Source organism: Sminthopsis crassicaudata, chromosome 2 (genome assembly GCF_048593235.1).
Source record: "Sminthopsis crassicaudata isolate SCR6 chromosome 2, ASM4859323v1, whole genome shotgun sequence".
NCBI classification, from domain to species: domain Eukaryota; kingdom Metazoa; phylum Chordata; class Mammalia; order Dasyuromorphia; family Dasyuridae; genus Sminthopsis; species Sminthopsis crassicaudata.
The window spans coordinates 89,875,228-89,895,801 of NC_133618.1; the positions used below are offsets into that span (position 1 = coordinate 89,875,228).

Here is a 20,574-nt window from a genome sequence, read left to right on the forward strand (position 1 = left end):
TCTCACATGGCACCCAGACCCATCCGGCTGCCCATCGAACCTCTTCCATGGGCCAAACACAGCTTGAGTTCAACGTGGCCAAAACTAAGCACGTTATTTTCCCTCCAACTTCCCCTCTTCCAAGCTTCTCTGTTGCTCTTAAGGGTACGACAGTCCTCCCAAGCCCATTCTGTCACCAAGGCTTCTTTGTTCCCCCTAACACCATGTGCGCTCCCTTGTCTCTTCTGGTGCTGCTGATGGGCCGTCACCGTGTGCCCATGCTGTAGCCGTAACTGGCCTCTGGGCTGCCTCCCCTGCAGTCCATCTTCTGCTCATTCTACAAAGGGATCCTCCTAAAGCATCTGGGGCGGTGTGTTACCTCCAGGCGTCGCGTCAGACCCTTGGTTTGACTTTAGGGCCTTTGTACCTGGCCCTTTGCCACCTTTACTATGTACTTCCATTGCCCTCTCCTCTGTGCCCTGCTCTCCAGGATGCTGGCCATCCGGCCTCCCTGCTGTGGCTTGAACAAAGACCTTCCATCTCCAATCTGCCCTTTTGCCAACAGCAGCCCAGTCCTGGAATATCCTCCCTCTGCCCCCCGGCTTTCTTAGCTTCCTTCAAGCCTTGGCAAACCCTTCCCCACCCCCCTCCCGCTTCTGCTTCCCTTCTTGGCAGCCTTCCCTCTGAAGTCGCCTCATCATCCCCGTGGTCGGGCAGTGGGCAATCCTCAGACTTTTGCCTGTCACTGGATTCCCGTGGCTTCAGCAGAGAGGAGGCTGGCGTCCCTTAAAGCCAGCACCCACCTGAGTGAAGTCTTCCCCGTGCAGAAACAAGAGGCAGATGCCAACAAAATCCTTCCCCTGCATGCTCTAGCTGTTCGACTGTGCTGCTGGAGAGGAGGGATCTGACTTTGTTTCTTTGTATCCCACATTATGAGAGTGAATAAGTGCTTGTGGACTGACTGAGCCTGGAACTTGTGGCCCGCTGAGCTAGTTCTCCCTGGCCAGACTGACGCCAGCCACGGGCCTTCCTGGGCACAGATGCCTGTGGATCCCAAAGAAAGGAGGGGGAAAAGGCATACAGGCTCCTGGAGAGAACCCCTCCCCCCCCCCAATAGGTCCTAGCTTTCCCTGCAAAGGATAGCCTATAATTTAGCAAACAGGTAGCTTAGCCAGTCCTAAGGCATGGCTAAAACATTAGGGATTAGCCAGGGGATATATTCATCTCAGATACAGCGCAGCTATTCTGCCTGTGATGTAACCTGGTGGAATGATAATGGAAATACACAGGGGGCAAATGTCCTCCCTTTCAATAGTAAAATTGGTCTTTGCCAAACCTGCTTAGGGCTGCAGGGCCAGTTGATACTGTGCTTTCTAAATCACCGCAGTCTTGCCTGGCTCAGTAGGATCTTGAACCTACTCTTGAGCTGCCAGGTTTTCCCACTCTGTGAGAAAAGGCTTCAGACTTCTGAAATGAAGGAATAAGAAAGAAAGGCTCTCCAGCCAGCTGAGGAGGAGGAGGGCCTTATTTAATTTTGCTTGCCTGTTCTGTTCTTTTTGTCAGTCAGACAGCCCCAGAACCTCTCCATCTCCAGGAAGCTTTCCTAGTCTTAAGCAGCGGGACAAGGGGATATGACTTCCTGCACACACATTAATGCAATCTCCATCTTCCCTCCTCTTTTCTTCTTACCTTGTCCACTCAATCATTTGCTTGTAAATATTTGCTGAATTTGGGCTTATTAAGGCACTGATTAATTAAGGTGCTATATTGATGCTTTTGTCTGCACTAGTATGTCCCTTGTTTGGTTAAGAATTATCCCCATTGCCATAGTTGTAGATGATACCCAATATAACCCCATTCCAATTTTCTTTTAAATGTTGTGACCTTTGATATTCAGATTGCATATCTGTTTTTAGCAGTAGGTGATTTGTGGTGTAAGATGTTGTTCTAATCTTAGTTGCTATTACAAAAACTAAATGTCATCTAGTTTTTCCAATAATTTTTATCAAATAGAGAGTTCTTCCTCAAATAATTCATATTCCTAGGTCTATTGAATGCTGGATTATTGAGGTGAATTATTATTATTTCTTCTAGTCTAATTGAGCCTTTTTTTTTTTTTTTTTTTTTCGCAGCAAATAGGTGCAGATTATTACTATTTTTGAGTATAGTTTGACATATGGAAGTTAGCCATAACTGTTACAGCTTTTTTTTTTATTTTATTTTGTAAATCAACATGAAAACTGTCTGTCTTGAGCTTCCCATTATTCTTAGTTCTGTATCCTAGGAATATAAAAGAGAAATATATCCAAACTCTGTTTTATTGGACAATATTCTAGATACTTGAAGATAATCTTTCAGTCCAATCAGCAAGTTTTTATTAAGCACTTCTTATGTGCTAGGCAGTCTGCTAAGCTTTGAAGATATAAAAAGAAAAATGAAATAACTCTTGTCCCCATGGAGTATACAGTACATGTGTATATGCATATGTGCATATGTATAAGCATATAGTATATGTAAATATATACTATATACATATGTAAGTAAATTCAAGCATGTGCATGATACTCTTTTATCTCATGTAAAACTGCCTTAATCTTCTGAAATTTCCAAAGAGTCTGAATAATGCTCAGTAAGGACTAGGACACTGACCTTGACAGAAGAGACCTTACTCCCTATTCTGGATCTCCCTGTGGCTAGCCATGTAACAGCTGTAGAGGAGTCATTTAATCTTTGAGTCTCATTTTCCCCATCTATAAAGAGGGGGTGACCTCCATCTCAAAAGTGGCCATGAACATCAAATCGGACAGCACCCCTAAAATCCTTGGCAAACCATAAAACGTTGTACTGTTACTCTGATCCCACTGGCATTAAACTCTCACCACTATTGACTTTGAAGATTTTCCTTAGAAGGCAGGCCGCTGCCATCCAAATAAACCCCTTACCTTCAAGGAAGGATGGGGGATGGGAGATGGGAGGAAGGACGGGGACGTCAGCCTCAGATGCCCAGACTCTCTTAGACCAAGGCTTCCTAACAAAGTATATGCAGTGCATGGTTGTGTCTCAAGCCCCTGGAGGGGGAAGTAGTGCTTGAAGTGAGATTTAGGGGAAAACTGTGGGTTCTGGAAGGCTGAGGAGAGAAGGAAGAGCATTCCCAGATGGGGGATGGCCAGAGTAAGTGGGACAGTTTGGCAGAACTCCACAAAAAGAGGATAAAACACACAAATCTGAAAAGGTAAACGAGCCAGATTGTAGGGGGCTTTAGATGATAAACAGAGGATTTGTATTTTATCTTAGAGACAGCAGGGGAGGGATAGTTGTGCTTTAGTGAAATCACTTGGACAGCTGTGTAGGGAAGGGCGGGGGAGACTGGATACAGGGAGGCTGGATACAGGGAGGCTAGTTAGGAAGATACTTCAATCATGCAGGGGTGGAAGGAAAGAGAGTCTTGTAATGAGTGAAGAGAGAATAGGGAACAGAGAGGGGAATTGTATAAATTCAATCCCTAGCAAGACTTGCCCACTAACTAGTTATGTGGTTTGAAGTACCATGGAAGGTCCAGGATGTCCCAATTCAATCTTCTCCTGGCTAAATATCCCAAGTCCTTTAATAGATATTGTTATGTTTTACAGACCACTCACCCTCCTCGTAGCTTTTCTCAAGACGTGGTGTAGCTTATCCCCTCTTAAAATGCACTTAGAAGCAAGCACAGTACTTCAGATATGGACTGAGCAAAGAGAATGTTGTGTCTTTCTTTCTAGACATTCTGCTTCTATTAATGCAATATTCTTCATTAACAATTGCTATATGTATTCAGGTCACTTATAATTCTCCCCAAGATATAAGAACTTTGTTTACAACTGTCTGGTTTTAATATCCAAGCAAGTATAAAGGAGAGACTTATGCCCACCAAAGCAGTTGAGGGGAGGTTACTGTTTAGCCTTAGGGTCCAGTTGAAAAATGACTTATATGATAAGCTGATAATACTGTGCTGACCATATCAAGTCATAGATCATTGCAAAGCCTTCTAAAGATCCATGGTCATTCAAAAGAGTTTGACCTGATTATACACATGGGAGAAAGTCACATGAATGAAGAATGCTTATTGCCCAGTGTGCAGGACAATCCCCAGAGTTGACCATCAGTATCTACTGCATTATATATAAATAACAAATGAAAGAAAAGAGGTTGATTTGGATTTCATCTGGAAAATTGGGTATTATTTTCAATGATGAAACCTTTGAAACAAAGCATTCTTTTTAACACCGGTATATTTTGCTGAGATTCTAAGGCTCTGAAATATGGAATATCATAATCCATGAAGAATTACAGTTGTTGATTATATGGAGAATAATGGAGAGATGCATGGTAGGCATATTTAGACTGTAGCATAAACAGAGGATTATACACCAGAAATGGCCAAACAAGCCCTATAGTAAGAGTGATGGGTAATTATGTGTTCACATAATGTTGAAACTAGCACATTGATTTTTTTACTTCTCATCTGAGGAGAATCTCCCAGAATGTACAAGCAGGATGGCTTCCAATGCATATCACTACAAGGAGAGTCCATATTGATGAAAGCCTAGGATGCGGGGTCTTGAATCTAGAGCTGCTAGGACCCTCCAAGGACATCAAGTCCAAACCCTGCACTCCCTCCTCATTTTGCAGATTAAGAAATTGAGATCCAGAAAGGGGACCTTCTCCAATGTCCCTTCAGAGGCAGGATTTGAATCCAGGTTCTCTGACTCCAGATCCGGCACTCTTTCCATTGCATCCTGATATACCAGCTCCATCAAAGTTGTGTGGCCCAAGATCAGCTGCTCTGTCTTGCTGCTTGTCTCCCTTTTTGTCTGTTCAGAGATTTTTTCCAGATCCTCTAGAATGGTGGGATCTGGATAACATCCCCTAAGACAGGGCTTCAGCACAGTAGTCATTCCAGTTTACTCCCAAAAATGTAATAATAATCACTCACAGTTGTGCAGTGCTTTACAAACCACCAGGAATTTTAGATGCACTGTCCTGTTTGACCTTCATGGCATCTCTGAAGGTTGATATTGGCCCTATTTTACAAATGAGGAAAGTGAGACTGAAAAAATTAAATGAGTTGCCCATGGTTGTGCAAGTGGTGAGAAGCAGAGACAGAATTGAAACCCGAGTCTCCCAGCTTTAAGCCTAGTCCTTTTATTTCTGCATCAGGGAATCTTAACCTGGGGCCTGTGATTGGTTTTCTTTGTAATCCTCTACTTTTTATTTTATGCTAGTTAATCGACATTTAATTAAAACACTCCAAGAAGAGGTCCAGAGACTTTTACAAGACTGCCACAGATATATCCATGGCACAAAAAAAGTTAAGAGCTCCTTTTCCACACCATTTTTGGCCATAATAACTATAATTTTGAAGAATCTAGGATGCTGGGAAATTCCTAAGACAGTTGTATGAGATACTGAGCAAGAATGACAAACAGAAGTATACCTTTGTTTGGTGGATCAGTGGATTAAGTAGGATCACAGGTTCTCCCCATGCCATTCAGAGATTAGATTCACAAGTGGCCTTACTGCTTCAAGAGAATTGAGCTGAATAGGCAAATGAAAGGAGGATCAGAACAAAGGGAAAATGTGCATGTTCTGTCAGGAGATGCCAAGGTCCCACAGGAGATCTGTTTTGGGTGGGAGGCCAGACATGCCCTCCAAGAGCTCACTGTGACTGAGGGGCCGACGGCATGCTCCCAGACAGGTCCAGGGCCTGCTGGAGGGGCCCACCAGCATGGACAGACCAGGAAAGGCCTTGTGCCAGAAGGCTTCACAATAGATTTCTGGAGGAACCAGGAAGATCATGAGATGCACCGTCCCACCAAGGACGTCCTGGCCCCCAGTGCTGGGGAGAAAGACTAGAAAGAATGCCAGGGGGCAAAAATCACTCTCATCTCCCTCAACTGCTTGGCTAGCCCACATTCAGATGATAGAAGCTTTGAAATTAACACCCCAGACTCCAGAAACCCCAGGATTAACAGAAAATGTCACCCGGTCCATTATGGGGCAGGAGAAGCTGAAAAAATGTCATAGCCGCCCGATCGGAGCGCCGCCCTGGTTTTCCAGCTGCTCCCAGCCGGGTAACATGCTGTGTGTGGCCACAGCTGTTGTTACTGCGGCTCATTAAATAAACAGCCCAGCGAACATCTCTGCAGCAACAGTGGCACAAATAAATAAATAAATGTGATCTTGTCTGCCTCTGACCTCATGCCCGTCAGGAGGGAGTGTGTGCTGGGGGACAAGGCAGAGTGCCCGGGCTGAGCCTTTGCTGCCGGTGGCCCGCAGGTGTAGTTCTTCCCTGATAGGAGTCTGTTTTTCCCCTTCCTCCTTTGCTATTTGTAAAGTTGAGTGATGGAGCCTTCGATCTCTGTGCTCAGGGGCTTTGTCTGGTGATCTCAGCATTTGGGAGGATGCTTTGTTCCCTCTCCCTTCGCCTCCCTCTGGGTTGTGAGCACCTTCAGGGCAGAGACCGTTTCCTTTTTCATCTCCATGTCCTAGGCCATCCCTAGAGTTTTTGATGTTTACCGAACAGAGTTAGAAAAGAGGCGGTTTGTCACAAAGCTTTCCCCTGCTTGGGTTAGAGGGGATGTGGATTTGGGGGGTTGGCCCTTGCGAGCCCTTTTTAACGGGCAGAGAGCCAGACCTGGAGCCGAGAAAACCTGCCTTCCAGCCCTGCCCTGGACACACTCCAGCCTGTGATTCTGCCTGGGTCACTGCCTTCTCATCTATGAAGTGAAAGGGGCCTGGAGGTCCCTTCCTCAGCTTCTGTAATGTGTGGCTTCTGCCTATTGAGGAAAAACATAAAGCATATGATGATGAAAGGATACTTGTGACCATGGGCAAATCATTCACGTTTTCTGGGGCCATCCACCATCTTCTCTTCTGTCAAATGCTCAAGTGCCAGCCAAAATACATTGTGTAAATCAGGTCCAAAAGTCAATGAAGTTATCAACTAACTGACATTTATCTCTTGTTTTATCTTGTTCCACTCTGTAAAAAGCACTATGAAAAATGGGAAGAACTCTGAGAATGATTCCTGAAGAGTCGTTTAAAGTGTCACCTATCAGCTAGACATAGAAACATAAATATTGTCTTTTTGCTCTCTTTTAAGAGTAGAGATAACTCCTCACATGGATGTAGGAATAGTATCAAGGCTTATACAACACCTTTGTCACCAAACACTCTGAGGTAGGTAGTTGTAAGGATCATTCACATTCTACTGATGAGGGACCTGGGTCTAGGGGCCTGGGTCTTGCTGTGGTCTCAAGGCCAATAAGGGCCATGAGGAGAGGAGCTGAACCAAGGTCTCCCAACTCCAAGTCGAGCTCTCTCCCTACTATAGACATTGTTATAGGAGTTCAAGTGACTGACAGGACCTGAACTGGGAGAAAACTCAACCTGATAGAAGAAGAGTAGAGCTTTTAGAGATAATGAAGAAGGGAGGGAGCTCTGATACAAAGGAAAGGGGCCCACAAAGGATTGTGACCCAGAAAGCCTGACAGTCCTGGGGGCTGCAGAGGAAGTCATATGTGGGAGAGATTCTTATTCTTGTAAAATAGGTTCTGAAATCCTGGTGAGAGATAACGGCTTTGGTGGACTTGTTCTTCTAAAAATCCTCCTCAATTCAGGGATTAAGGGAGAGCACAGGAAAGAGAATCTGGATTTCCATGCTATGGGCTGACTTTTATTTAGCAAATGAAGCTGGGGTCAAAAACAGCCACAACAATAACAAGAAACAAAGCCAAAAACGTGATGAGACAAAGGTTGATGGTCCCTTAGGGTACGGTGTGAACCTGGCTTGATGGGAACCAGACACCCCTAGCACTACTTCCTGAAACCCTGTAGGCCACCAACTAAGCCCAGGAAACATTTGGCCAGGCAGCCCTCTCCAGGCCTCCTGAGGGTCGGGTTCTGGCCTGCCTGGGGTGCCAGCAGCCTTATCTTATAGGCTCATGGAGGCGCACCCCAAGCCAAAAGAGCAGCAAGTCAGCCAGAGACTGCCTCCTCAAAGGCGCCACTCTTCCCTTCTTTTTCGGATTTTTGGGGAATTGGGGAGGGCGTAGAGGAAGGCTCGACAGGAGGCAGAAACTTAGGCAGAATGAAAATGAGCTGAGGGGGGCTCATTCCTGAAGCCAGCAGGGCCTCTGTGGTGGTGGTTTTAAGTAACAGATTCCTCACACTTTAGTCAGGGCCCTTGTAGTGGAGATCTCTATGGTAACCAAACAAAGTTCCCTAGCCAATGAGGGGAGCTTTCCAACAAACAGTCCATCAGTCACTGGTTCTACCCAGCAGGCCTGGAAGCCTGCCATATCAGTTTTGAAAGCCCAGTGACAGAGCATTTGGAATGTACAATGTTTTCCTTCCCCTGCACTTCTCCCTCCCTAAGGTTTCTTTTTTTTTTTTTTTTTTTTTTTTTTTGTGTTGATTGATCAGTTATGGGATCCTTTTTTTTTTTTTTTTTTTAATTTTTTATTTTATTTTATAATTATAACATTTTTTGACATTACATATGCATGGGTAATTTTTTACAACATTATCCCTTGTACTTACTTCTGTTCAGATTTTTTTCCCTTCCTCCCCCAACCCCCTCCCCCAGATGGCAAGCAGTCTTATATATGTTAAATATATTACAGTATATTCTAGATACAATATATGTGTGTAGAACCGAATTTTTTGTTGCACAGGAAGAATTGGATTCAGAAGGTAAAAATAACAGTTTACATTCATTTCTCAGTGTTCCTTTTCTGGATGTAGCTGGTTCTGTCCATCATTAATCAATTGGAATTGGATTAGCTCTTCTCTATGTTGAAGAAATCCACTTCCATCAGCACACATCCTCATACAGTATCATTGTTGAAGTGTATAAAGATCTTCTGGTTCTGCTCGTTTCACTCAGCATCAGTTGATGTAAGTCTCTCCAAGCCTCTCTGTATTTCTCCTGTTGGTCATTTCTTATAGAACAATAATATTCCATAACATTCATATACCATAGTTTACCCAACCATTCTCCAATTGATGGACATCCATTCATCTTCCAGCTTCTAGCCACTATGAAAAGGGCTGCCACAAACATTTTGGCACATACAGGACCCTTTCCCTTCTCTAGTAGTTCCTTGGGGTATAAGCCCAGTAGTAGTATGGCTGGGTCAAAGGGTATGCACATTTTGATAACTTTTTGGGCATAATTCCAGATTGCTCTCCAGAATGGTTGGATTCTTTCACAACTCCACCAACAATGCATCAGTGTCCCAGTTTTCCCACAGCCCCTCCAACATTCATCGTTATTTGTTCCTGTCATCTTAGCCAATCTGACAGGTGTGTAATGATACCTCAGAGTTGTCTTAATTTGCATTTCTCTGATCAATAGTGATTTGGAACACTCTTTCATATGAGTGGAAATAGTTTTAATTTCATCATCTGAAAATTGTCTGTTCATATCCTTTGACCATTTATCAATTGGAGAATGGCTTGATTTCTTATAAATTAAAGTCAATTCTCTGTATATTTTGGAGATGAGGCCTTTATCAGAACCTTTAACTGTAAAAATTTTTTCCCAATTTGTTACTTCCCTTCTAATCTTGTTTGCATTAGTTTTGTTTGTGCAGAAACTTTTTAATTTGGTGTAATCAAAATGTTCTATTTTGTGATCAATAATGGTCTCTAGTTCTCCCTTGGACACAAACTCCTTCCTCCTCCACAAGTCTGAGAGGTAAACCATCCCATGTTCCTCCAATTTATTTATGATTTCGTTCTTTATGCCTAAATCTTGGACCCATTTTGATCTAATCTTAGTATGTGGTGTTAAATGTGGGTCCATGCCTAGTTTCTGCCATACTAATTTCCAGTTTTCCCAGCAGTTTTTGTCAAATAATGAATTCTTATCCCAAAATTTGGGATCTTTGGGTTTGTCAAAGATTAGATTGCTATTTTTATTCACTATCTTGTCCTGTGAACCTAACCTATGCCACTGATCAACTAGTCTATTTCTTAGCCAATACCAAATGGTTTTGGTGACTGTTGCTTTATAATATAGCTTTAAATCAGGTACACTTAGACCACCTTCCTCTGACTTTTTTTTCATTAGTTCCCTTGCAATTCTCGACCTTTTATTCTTCCATATGAATTTTGTTGTTATTTTTTCTAGGTCATTAAGATAGTTTCTTGGGAGTCTGATTGGTATAGCACTAAATAAATAGATTAGTTTGGGGAGTATTGTCATCTTAATTATATTCGCTCGGCCTATCCAAGAACATTGAATGTCTTTCCAATGATTTAAATCTGACTTTATTTTTGTGGCAAGTGTTTTGTAATTTTGCTCATATAATTCCTGACTCTCCTTTGGTAGATATATACCCAAATATTTGATACTATCGACTGTTATTTTGAATGGAATTTCTCTTTGTATCTCTTGCTGTTGGATTGTGTTGGTAATATATAAAAATCCTGAGGATTTATGTGGATTTATTTTGTATCCTGCGACTTTGCTAAAATTCTGAATTATTTCTAATAGCTTTTTAGCAGAGTCTTTGGGGTTCTCTAAGTATACCATCATGTCATCCCTCCCTAAGGTTTCAACCCAAGCTCTGGTCCTAAGGGAATAGAAACCCCGTTGGGCCTGGAGTAAGGGACCTCTCCAGAAAGATGCTCTTGAGCCTGAATATCATGGCTGTCAGGCCAGATCTGGAGAGGTGTAAACAGTCTAGGGAATGCTGCATCCATCTCCCCCAGAAACCCAAACTGTTTTGGAAATTAGATGATGCTTTGGCATTAGCAGGATCCAAAGCTTTTCCAGAGTCATTTGAGGCCTTGTGGTGGAGGACCTCAAGGGCACACGACTAAGCCTTTCCTTTGTTCTTGGTTGTTGAGGCTTTATCTGTATTAATTAAATCTGCCTGCCAGAAATGAGTAGTTGACGATAGGTCACCGAATCTGAGTTTGTAGAGGCCATAGATACCCTCCTGTCCAAACCTTCCTCACTCTAAAAACAAGAAAACAGATCCAGAGAGTCATTTGCCCAAAGCGCCATATGGCTCATCAATATCATTTAGGTCTAGAAACGTGGGCTTTTTGATTCCCCAAGATATTATTCATCCGGTATCAAATTCTGCCTTTGTAGAACTGATATCTTCACCACCAACCTAATATTTATTTGATTTAATTGATAGGAGTCATAGCACATCAGATGTTTAAACATTGACATCCTTGATCATTAGCACTGATGGCACAAGAGAGAACCAAAATATCATTTGTACTTTGCTGGATTCAATCCACCCATCATTTTGACTGCTTATAGTCTTAATGAAGACAGCAATCTTCAGCTAGATTGTTCCTATATGCCATCCCAGTGTCCTTTTACTCTCAAAGGTCATGTTCATCAGCCACTTTAGCTTTTGCTAAGTATCTTAATTCTTAGTTAAACACTTAACCTAGACTAAACTTAGCTCTATCCAGAATTTGTTAAACTATTGTTCCTTGTTAAGATTCTTACAAGGTACTTGTGCATTTAGTTCACACCTTTAAAGGAGTTCCCTCATTGGGCCACACATTATACTCACACCTTTAGAGAGCATATAAAAGCCCACTCTCTGGGAGGAGGAGTCAAGATTTCATTCGAACTTCAACTTTCTGGCTGGCTGGAGACACCCGGACAAGAGCTCTTGGAACCAAAGAGAGAGGAAGGCCTCCAGAAAGCTAGCCGAGCCCCAAGTGAAGGAGACAAGACTTGAAGGAGAAAATAAAGAATCTGGACTTTAATTCCTGGCTGCATTTTGGGATTACTGAACTGAACTAAAGCCAAGGCTGCCTCCAGAAGCTCCCCAAGAAACCTAATCCCAGAGAATAATTATAATTTAGAGAAAAAGAACATCACAGTTCCTACCTTCTGGGAACTTAAATTTAGAGTCAAGAATAGTAGATGAAACCAAGAGACAGAGAAATCAGTGTTTTCAGGAATTGTCCAGTTGTCTCAAACAAAATCTCCTTCAAATTTTATCCTCCTTTGCTATCTCCAGCATATAAATTTACAGTTCATCTGTTAGGACACCCCCCCCCCCCCAATCTGGTGCAGTTATAACCCAAACTTTTAATGATCTTCAGTCTCCCCACTGACATCACCCTTACCTTTATTCCTATGCTTTTATATCCCAAGTAAGCACGGTCAAATCTAAACTTATTGATCCTTTTAGTGGAAGTAAATACTCAAGACTTAGTTAAGTTGCTTTTAAGGACCTCTACCATAGCTGTTCATTAATTTTGATGAAAAGTACTCCTGACTAACCCCCAACCAGTCCACATACTTAGAGACAGGGTGCATATTTATGGATTTTATCTGGATTAAGAATAATGCTGTTCTCCTTAGATCAGGACCCTGTATATAAGGAAGAAAGAACATGCTTGAGAAGTTGAAGCTTTTGGGTTTCTGGGGTTTTTTTTTAAAGCCCCAAAATAATATCATATTAAATGAATTAATTAAGAGCTAGAGGATCAGAGTGAGTATTAAAGGATTAAGAGAGATGGGAGTAATGTAATCCTACAAACCCAAGTAAAAATAATTTGGTTTGAGGGGTTAAAGCTGCCTTGATCAGGGAGAATCCATTTATTCAGCTTGGTGAGTGGAAAGAGACCCTTCTAAATTACAACACTTGCACTCTACTGAAATGGGTTGGATTACTGGACATGCCCTTCTTAGTGGAATAATTCGTTAGGAAATTAATAGAGCTTTGGCTAGTCTTTTCCATTTCAGATTATTCACATTAAAGTTACTTAAAAATAACACCCTCTAAGGAGACAGGGCCTGGCTTTAATCAGCTAATTCTTCCCATTAGTCTTTCCAAAATGGGTTTAATTTAGAGGAATGCTGCGTAACCTGGAGTGCTGACATTTCTGGCAGAAGTTGGGCTCTGCAGTTCAATGAGTCATTGTCTGATGAGGTCCAGTGTATGGCATCCCAAGGGTGGGAGTGGTGTGACTATCTTGGTGAGCCACGCCGATCCTCTCTTCGTGGGGTGTTATTCCTCTGAATCTCCCCAGCCTGGACCCTCTTCTCCAGTTGGGCTGGTCTCACTGTCCAGAGGCACACACAGCCCTTTGTCTCTCCGTGCTTATGGTCGGATTATTCCTTCTCTTCTCTGACACGGCCTCCTGCCCTTTCAGCTTCTCCGAATCCAACTTACTCTCCAGGCCTATTATGGGTTATAGCATCTCTTCCACGAAACTGTTCTGGTTTCCCTCCTTCTAGGTTCTAGTGTTCTACTTACAGGAGCCACGGGGCTGCGATTGGAGTGCTTGTGTTCTGTGTGCTGCGGCTGTATCGTCGTTCTAACGGTCGCCCACAAATACTTGTTTCTCGATTGACGGGACTGCCCCTGTTACGCAGCCGCACGGCTCCTGGTCGGCATTTTTCCGAGGGCCTTTGCAGGCCCCGGCTGCGAACGGGTGGCTGCTGAGTGAGTGGACCAGAAAGCCCTCTGATCGGTGGTGGGTGCGGTAGGGTTAGTTCTGCAGGAACAAAGCGGGGTGACTCAGAACAAGTCATTTCACTTCTCTGCGGCTCTCGAACGGGGGAATACCGATAGGCCCGCGCCAGGCGCAGGGTCGCTCAGAAGTGCCAGGGAGACGCTGTCTCTCAGCCACTTGGGAGATGGTAAGCTGCTAAATGTCTCCCACTGTCCTCGTCGGTAAAGGAAAGTCCCAGGGCTTTAGTTGAGAAGCTCCTCGGAGGCCCTCTAGCTCCACTCTCTCCCTGTCACCCCAAACAGTCGATGCCGGCCCTTGGTGCTGGGGAAGCAGCGGGAGATAATGAACGTGGGCAGAGCTGGGACGTGGGTCTGGGTTATCTCCTTCCACACTGATGGGCCTGCTGCGGGTGGAGCCCGAGGAGGTAGACTGACCTCACACAGCCTCATGCAGCAGCTAGCAATCCGGCCCCTGCTCCCAAGAGCTCTCGGCCTTAAAGGGAGAAGTGGACACAGGGAGCGCGGTGCAGAGGGCTCTGTGAAGCAGAGTCTGGCCGCCTGGCCGGGGAGGGCGGCGGCTTCAGACCAAGTCCTGAAAGGTGGATCCAAGGTGTCAGCGAGTCAGCGGGACTGCTTTAGGACGAGCCGAGTCATTGGACGTAGAACCGGAGCTTTTTGCCTGAAGAGACCGAGGGGCCTCTTTTCACAGCAGGAGAAGCTGAGCCCGGAGACGCCTGGCTGGTCCAGGCTGGGAGGGGCGTCCGGGCCGCCGTTGGAGCACCGGCCCTGCTCTCCGTCTCGCCCCCTGGCTGGCCCGGGCCCGGCAGGTGTAAAGCAGAGACCCCCAACAGTCCCGAGGCCCTCCCACCTCAGCTCCCTTCACCGCTCCGAGAGCACTAAACCTGTGGTTTTACAGAAGCCGAGCGGGACTGGTGAACCAGGGGCAGAGCAGCCCCAGGAGCTTACCGGCCCCGCCCGCGTGTGTCTACCTGGGAAGTAAGGAAGGGGAAACGCCACAAGGTAGTGCCACGACCGCCAGGCTCACCCCGGGAGCGCTTCTGGAGCCTAGAATCCCTCGGGGGCCACCACAAGCTCTCTGCCGTCTCCCCAGGGGTCCTCGCTGAGGGCCAGGCCCGCGGGCGCCCTTGATGGCTGATTCATCTGGAAGGAGAAAAGGACAGGGTTTGTTCTGACTGATCCCTCTCCGTCCTCTCCCTCCTCTTGCCAGGAGGACCGCAGTGGGCTGGGAGTGAGGGGCCTGGGCCCAGAGCCTGGGCCTGCTGGTACCTCCCTGTAAGTGCCTCCCAGACCGCTGCCAGTCCACTCCCCCCCTGACCTGTGCTCCCACACCACAGACTGCTTGCTGAACATCCCAAACTAGGTTTTCCCCCAGGCCGATCCCGCGTGGCTCTGGAAGGTCCCACCGGCCTCGTGGCTCCCAGGCTTGGCCTTGTCCTCGGCTTGTCGCCCCGCACCCCGCCTCTCCGACAGATTTCTGCCCGACCACCACCAGAGGCCTCCTCACCTCTCCAGGGGCTTGGAGCAGCCTCCTGGGTCTCTCCCCATCCGTCTCTTCTCACCCCCCGCCCAGCCCGTCTCTGCCCAGGGCGCCCCTCCTCAGAGGAGCCGGAGGGGGCTCTGTTGTCGCCTCCACGCAGCGGGGCCCGGCGCCTGATGCTCACTTGTTGGTGGGACTTCCGCTCGTGCCTGGGAGAGCCCTCCCTTCCCTCTGCGTGGGGTGACTCCTGAGGCTCCTCACTCCGGCCTCCCCGGGGCCTGCACATGGGACCCTCCCCGCTTCCCCCTCTATGGGGACGGTGGCCTCAGGACCGAGGTGTTTGGCTGTGGGAGCTTTGGGAGCCTCTTAGAGCCAGGACCCAGAGAATGGAGAGACCGCCCGTAGCGGGGTTAGCGTGACTGACGAGCAAAGGCGCCCTGCTCCCGCCTCCTCGGGGTGGGCCTCGCTTCACGTAAGCAGGGCCTGCCTCGGCAGACGGCCCGCTGCCGCGTCTCTCTAGGAGCTTGAGGAGCTTTGTGGGAAAAGTCCCTCCGGGCCTCCCTCGGCCCCCCCTGCAGGCCGGGGAGAGCAGCGTCGGGAAGGGCGGGGGCGGCCTGGTCCAGAGTCCGCTCCATCTTGCTCTCATGCACTTGGCGAGGCCGCCCGGGAATGATCGCTGCTCCCGATGAAGGCTCGGCCCGGAGAACGATGGGCCCTCAGGACGTGGGGCTGGGAGGGACGCGGGGATCCCAGAGTTCTCCCTTGTCTCTTGGCCTTTTGGCCACAGTCCGGTGGAGCTCTGGGGCCCTGCTCAGAGCAACCTTCCTCACAGCGCCTGGGGTCACGGGGACACCAGCAGCCAGTGAGAGCCACAGACAGTGATCACGAGGCCCCAGACCCCGGGGCAGAGCCAGACCTGTGCTTTCCGACAGAGGGACCACAGAGTCCGCAGAGGTTCCACGACATAGTCAGGTAGAGCTGCGCCGGCTCCTTAGATTTTAAAGCTGCTGCTCCTGCTACTGCACCTTATGGAGCTGGGAGTCCCGGAGAACTTCGGTCTCCTCAAAGAAGGGGGGTTGTTGCTGTCTTTTTATTTTTCATCCCCTCCCAGAGATCTGTCCCTTATAATAAAGAAGAACAGATAGCGAAGAAACATTCAAAAGAATCCAATCAATAACTTTGGGGGAAAAAATGGGTCAACATTATCTGCAAAAGAACCCAAGTATTTTGACTCTTCAGTCTTATCTGTCTAATTAAACTATAAGCTCCTTGAAGAGCTGTGTCTTAACCCTCTCTTTGTTCCCCATAATAATGACAGTCTCGGGGACAGAGCGGATGCTCAGGATGGCTCCCACGTGACTGGACAGTGCTAGACCCATAGGCATGAAGACCTGAATTCCCAGCCTCCCTCAGACACTTGGGAGCAGTGTGCCCCTCATCCATCCCCTCCCTCTGCCTGCATCTGGAAAATGGGGATGATCATGGCACCTCCGCCCGGGGGGTGGTCTGGGTAACACGAGGCAGTATTTGTAGAGTGCTCTCTAAATGCACATGGTGATTAATTAATGCCCTAGGATTTAGGTGGCTACTCTCTCTGAAACCCCTCCCTGCCTTCACTTCTGCACCACCGCCCCCTCCTCACATGTGCACAATATGCACTTACACACATGTGCACATGCACACAGCAAGACAGAAAGTGAAGGTAAAAGTCCTAGAGGCCACAAGTCTCCTTCCTCCAGCACATTCTTCAGAAGAACCATCCACGTGGAGCAAAAGTTCGGGGGAAGCATGATAATATTGGGGTAGAATGCTTCTGCTGAGTCACAGAGAAGGAGAAAGCCATGGATTAAGTCACTCAATAAGCCCATGGGAATCCCAAATGTCCTTTGCCTCCAGAGGCCAGCATATGGGGGAGGGGGCCTGCCTCATTTTCTCCTTCCCTCCTTCCTTTTCTGTCTCTTTCTTTCTTTCTCTCTGACTCTTTTTCTCTCACAGTCTCTCTCTCACAGACAAACCCTTCCCCTTCCCCCCCAGATCTCTCACCTTTGGCTTCCCTTCCAGCCAAACTGGTCTGCCCACCTTTCCCCACATACTGCATTCCAGCACTCCTGTGCCTTTGCAGAGGTGATCCCCCACATCTGGAATGCTCTTTCCTTAGCTCCACCCTGCTAAATCCTAGCTCCTGTGGGGAGATTTCCTGATCTGATATCACCGCCTTCTCTACGGCTTTTACATTTTCTTCCTCTTGTAGTTGCCCCATGTTATTTTCTATGGTCTTTGCATTTAGGGAAGCAGCATGTTTAGATGGTTAGAGTCTGACCCCAGAACTAGGAAGAATTAGAGCTAGCATATTTGTATATCAGTTTAAGTTTTGCAAAGTGCTTTATGTATGTCACCTCACTTGATTTTTATAGTCATCCTGGGAGGTAAATACTAACATCCTCATTTTTCAGATAGAGAAATTTGAGACTGGGTCCCACAGCTATTGTCTCAGGAAGGATTTGACTTCAGATTTATCTTGAATTGAAATCCAGCAAATCCTACCTCTGACAAATACAGGTGATAGGACCCTCAGTGAATTATTTCTCTAGGCCACTCTGAGAGTTTTGAACCATTAGCCCAAAGAGTTTCTTTACTTGGCTGAAAATTTCAGGTTTAGTTCCTACCCATCCCTTTTTTATTTAGTTCCATCCCCTTCTCCTCAAGTCCTGGAGGGCAGGGAGTGTTCAGTTTTTTGGTTGGGTTGTTTTTTTTGGTGCCCCCACAGTAAGAACTTCCTAAATGTTTATTGAATGTGTTCTGTGCAGCACCGCCTTTGCAGCCTTCTCTGGGACTCCCCTTGGCCTTGCTGGGGTAGCTGACCTCAGGAGGGGTATCATACTCTGTGTGGGGTAGGGTTATAGCAACTGAGGGCTGTCCTCCTGGCTCCAAAGGCTCTGTCTCAGAAGGAGACCTTTCAAGCTGGTTAAAAGACCTAAATATGTCAGGCCCTACTTGCTGAGTAAAGATCAAAGGGTCTTTTCTTAGTGAATTATTCCATTCTGCGCTGAGCTTATGAATAATGAAGGATCAGCATTTCCCTCTCCCTCTCCACCGTCCCCAGTGGAAAATGATGAGGATGATCTCACTGGTCGGTTGAGCAGGTCTTGGTCATTGCCAGTACATTCATTTGTCCAGTATTACCATGTGCCTGGTCTGGTGGTAGACTCCTTGAGGAGGGGGTTCAAAGAAGGGAAAGACACTAACACTGATCTTGGCCTGGAATACAGGTTTACTATCTAGCTGGGAAAGTGAAAAGAAGAGCACAGCCCAGAATTCTGAGGGCGAGTGACAGGGGCAGGACGGACATCCTGGCACAGGCCCCACCCTTTGGTTGTGTAGAGGCGAGAACGGAGGCCTGCGTGACCTGCCCAATGATGGTTAAGTGATATCTAGGGGTGCCAGAGGCCGCATTGGGAGTTGGGGGTGCACAGAGAGAGCCAGGGAAGGAAGCTGTGTGCTAGGAAGGAAGCTGGGGGTGGCAGGGGCAGTTGGCTGGTGCCCGAGGGCCAGCAACGTAGGGAGAGCAGGCCCCGGAAGCCACCTTGGACCCCGTGCTTAATGGGACCCCTGGCATGTAGTTGTCATTTAATAAATGCTTATTGATGACTTGGTCACTAATCTTTGGGTATCACCCTAGGATGGCAGCTCCCACAATGAGTGGATTAGCTTTCCCGGGGACATAAGGCATGGATTTTGGCGTCCCTTTTGTGTCCTGGTCCAGGTGGAGAGGAGGGGTCAGCAAGCTGCGGATGAGAGGAGCGGGCTGGGCTTGGTCTCCGGACGCACCAAACTGCCCTTCGGTAAATGAGACTTAAGCTGGACCATGAGTAATGGCTGAAAGTGACCAGCATCCGTGGCCAGGAAGGAACCCAGTATGTTAGTGCTAATGAGGCTGAATCATAGCTCTGAATCCCTGTGTGAGCTAGTTAATTTTACACAGGGACAAAAATCCCAAACTGTTGGCTGGCCACAGACTCCGCGCTGCCGCCAGCCACAAAGGGACCGAGACACACAGGGAGAGGAGGAGGAGCAGGGGGAGAGAAGGGCCCAGATGGAATTTCTTCACAAGCTGCTCTGCAATTCCCCAGGGTCAGAGACAGGGATAAAGCTAGAGAACCGCCTGTTTGAATAGCCTACAGGAAAAACACGTGCTCCGCTGGGAAGGGATGTGGTTCACTTGAGAAATTCCGCTCTTGGGTCACTCACGCTAATGGAATTTCAGTAGTGAGGCCCCAGCCTGACTAGGGAAAAGTAGCTGTGGACCCCAGCTCGGCTTACAGCGATCCCTGTACCTGGCACATGGCTGGGCCGCCTTCGCCCGGTCTGGGCCCGCGTGCCGCGGCTAGATCCGGCGCCCTGGCGCTGCCCAGGCTGGGATCCGCTCGGGGACGGGGCAGGCCCCCGCTGAGCTGGCTGGCGTGGGAGCTCTGCCTGGAGGAGGGGTCCCGGCCAGCCATGGGAAGGGAATGGCCCTCGGGGTCTAGGGAGGAATGCTGGGAGGCCCGCCCAGGCCAGGAAGGAGTCCCCGGGGAGGATAGGCCAGCTGCGGAAGGAGATCCCAATTCCTGTTGTCCCGGCCATTTGGGGGAGCGGAGGGGTGATGCTAATAAGCCGCTTTCCAGCAGAGGGTCCCATTCCTTACCAGCGACGGGCCCTTCCCCCGACTCTGGCCTGGCCCTCTGGAGACCTTCCTGATATGCTGGTCACCTGTCCTGGCGGCTTCTGTAAGCCCCTTGCGAGCTTCCTCCTCCAGCTCTCTTGGGGTCCCCGCGGAGCCCGCCCCCAGGAAGTCCTTCCAGCTGCTTCACTGCCTCCCCGAAACCCTTCCCGGCTGCCTTTTGGGACGGTTACAGTGTGGTGAGAGGCCCGAGGGCCTGGCCGAGTCGGCCCTGGATCTGTGCGGCCGGCAGGTGGCGCTGTGGAGAGGGCGCCCTGGAACAGGGAGACCCAGGTTCGAGACACTGAACGGCTGTGTACCTCCATCCCCTTCCCCCAACAAAACTCGGTCTGAGAAACCAGGAGCAGGAACGGAAAGGGTCAGGTCCGACTGTCCGACGTTTCCCACTGGAAGGGGAGGGGACGTTGCTGCGGGTTTAGTCCCGAGGGGAGTTTCGCCCAGAAGGGAGCAGAGAGAGGTCACAGCCGACCTCTAAAGGGGCCGGAAAAGTCACGGAGCAGCAGGAGCCCCGACTGGCCGGCCTTTGGAGGAGCTCCTGGGGCAGTCCGGCGGTAAGGCAGTGTTAAACGTGCCATGGGCTTAGAGTGCTGCGGACCACGCCACAGGTTCTCAGCAAGATCCAGAACCGAGGTAGGGACAGCATCCTCTCCCCAGGGCACCGGCTGTGTGAAGAAAGAGACACCACTGAAGTCTGACACAGAGGGCGTGCGTCAGAGACTTAGAGACGCGCTAACCTGAGCCCGAGGTCCCACAATACCTGCCGAGGCGTGGAGGGGGGCTCCTTTACAGGGGAGAGCTGGGAAGGAGTGTGAGAAGTGCAGTGACGTCCCTGGGTGATCTGGACCGGCCACGGCACCAAACTCATGGAGGCTGCGGAAGCCTCCGGCACCGGG

At 48.1% G+C, this 20,574-nt stretch overlaps 1 protein-coding gene and 1 long non-coding RNA gene across 2 annotated transcripts in view; one reads left to right on the forward strand and one right to left on the reverse strand.

Moving 5' to 3' along the window:
• TTC7A (tetratricopeptide repeat domain 7A) overlaps nt 1–20,574 on the forward strand; it is a 169,166-nt gene that overhangs the window by 116,405 nt on the left and 32,187 nt on the right. The window lies entirely within an intron of this gene.
• Nucleotides 14,511–16,754, reverse strand: LOC141554647 (uncharacterized). Its single transcript, XR_012485911.1, has 3 exons — nt 16,625–16,754; nt 14,989–16,082; nt 14,511–14,624 (listed from the first exon to the last, which is right to left on the reverse strand). It is a non-coding gene; the product is annotated as an uncharacterized LOC141554647 (long non-coding RNA).